The following is a 2407-nucleotide window of genomic DNA, read 5'->3' as shown; positions in this document are numbered from 1 at the left end:
CCAGGCATATGAGAAGTATTATTGTGCTAAGATTACTATACACAATTTGTATCTATTATAAGGAATATATGTAAAAAAACAAACACTAACATACCTAGATTATAATAAATGTCAAGTGTTTGCTTGGTTTGAGCCATTGGCTGACCATGAACTGACAAAATAAAAATATTACAGTTGCCACAAAAAAAAGAATTAAATTTCTGTATTCTGATGGTGACTACTTACTTACATTCAATGCATAATATTTTTTTGTAATTTCCCTCAAAAGGATTAGAGAATAAGTTAATTGTTTAGGTGAAAATCATTTGTTGACAATCAGGATACGCATATAAAGTTAAAATTTTATATCATGAGACATAATGAAATGACGAGTAGTAAATATATTCAAATGCTTGATCTTGTTTCACTTACCCTTTGATTGTTCATTTTCTTTTGTCTTTTGATTTATATTATTGTTGTTTTGTCTTTTTTGTTCACTGTTTTCCATAGATCATTCAGCAGTTAGAATCACCTGTTCCCACTTTGAATATTAGTGGCTCCTCCAATTAAACTTGGATCATCATCAGACTGCCTCCATATGGTAAGACAGTCAGATAGGCTCTGAATAAGCCATTAATGCAAGCTGACAATGTACATATTTCTTTTCTGAGTAATTTAAATATTTCTAGAAAAACTTAGGAATTAATGTCCAAAAGATAAAAAAAACACGTTGACACTTCTCTGCGGCATGAGCAGACTAATTTGAGTGATGGTTGATTTTGTCACTTTCAGTGGCCCATGAAGGTACGTACCTCTTTAAGTAACTACAGTTTTTCTCAGCATTCAGTTTTCTGCACATATTCATTCATTCTCTCTTAGCAGAATCACTCCCAAGTTAATCTCTACTAGTTGGGGCATAGTGAGTGCATGGTGGCTCCTCACAATTTGTTCTTCCCTACTGTTCGTTGCATTAATTGCATTTCTGTGTCAATACATAAATCACAATTACTGAGAGAGCTTTAATTCAGTTCTGTGATGTTAGAAAAACAATTAGTAATTTGTAAAAAATCCCCTATTAACTTTCTAAAGGGAAGCGTTCTGAGCTGCCACGTCAGAGGCTGTGAGTTGCCACTGCTGCAGCTATGGTGTCAGTAATTAACATTGTAGATACCTCTCATGATGCACAGATGGGCCATTACGGTACCTACCTAGCAAACTGCTCCTTGGATAGGTCCGTCAAATTTTTTGATGTGTGAAATGGAGGACAGATCCTCCTCACAGACCACAGAGGGCATGAGGGGCCAGTGTGGCAAGTGGCCTGGGCATACTACATGTATGGCAATACCCTGGCTTGCTGTCCCTATGACTGGAAAGTCATTATCTGGAAGGAGGAAAACAGCACTTGGGAGAAGACCCATGAACACTCAGCACATGACTCTTCGGTGAACTGTTTGCTTGTCCCTCAATGACTATGACCTGATACTGGCCTGTGGGAGTTCAGATGAGGCCATCTTAATGCTGACCTATACAGAGGAAGGCCAGTGGAAGTGAAGAAGATCAACAATGCTCACACGATTGGCTGTAATGCTGTCAGTTGGGCCTTAGCTGTTGTGCCTGGAAGACTTAGAGATCAACCATTGGGACAGAAACCCAATTATATCAAGAAATTTGCATCAGGTGGCTGTGACAACTTCATCAACTTGTGGAGGGAAGAGTAGGTGATCGAAATTTTTGTTTTTTTGAGTATATGTAGGACATAAATCCTGAAAAAACTTTTATCACACAGTGAACGAAACCTCAAAGGTAAGCAGATGGCTGCTAATGGTGAGGCAGTACATTGTGCTTCCCGGAGTCATGGTGTTTGAATAAAAATTACTATATTCTTATATTCTAAATTATTGATTATGAAAGTTTTTCCAATTAGTTACTCTCCTTTCTTTTTCTTTGTGGAATTGTGATGAAGCATTGCAATTTTATGCCAGAAACATCCAGTTTCAAAGTTACTTTATATCAGACTACCTGGCTCTTTTTAAAGCAGAGGTAGGGAAGAGTCCAGTCTTAATACTTTTTGATTAAATTAGTGTGATTAATTCTAATTTTCTAGGAAAAAATTGTTAATTGATAGCCATTGAGTTTATCTACTAGTTAAAATATCTCCTTTATTAAACCAGAGTTAATTTTTAAATATTTATTTATTTATTTGCTTTTTACTTATTCACTTTATATTATGCTCACTGCCCACCTCCAGCTCACAGCCTCCCACAATCCTTTCCCCACATCCTCCTTCCCCTTCTCCTTTGAGGGGATGGGGTCTCCTTGAATATCCCCTAACTCTGGCACTTCAAGTTATTCTGAGTCTAGATGCAAGTCTCCCACTAAGGCTGGACAAGGCAGCCAAGCTAGAAGAATATATCCAAGGAATAGGCAA

At 37.2% G+C, this 2407-nt stretch overlaps 1 pseudogene; it reads left to right on the top strand.

Annotated features, from left to right (window-relative positions):
• The first annotated feature begins 1069 nt into the window (after positions 1 to 1069).
• Sec13-ps3 (SEC13 homolog, nuclear pore and COPII coat complex component, pseudogene 3) lies at positions 1070 to 1697 on the top strand (annotated as a pseudogene).
• Positions 1698 to 2407: the final 710 nt, after the last annotated feature.

Source organism: Rattus norvegicus, chromosome 6, assembly GCF_021556685.1.
Source record: "Rattus norvegicus strain SHRSP/BbbUtx chromosome 6, alternate assembly SHRSP_T2T, whole genome shotgun sequence".
NCBI classification, from domain to species: Eukaryota; Metazoa; Chordata; class Mammalia; order Rodentia; family Muridae; genus Rattus; species Rattus norvegicus.
The sequence above is the reverse complement of the archived record's forward strand: the minus strand, read 5'-3'. Positions and strand labels throughout refer to the sequence as shown.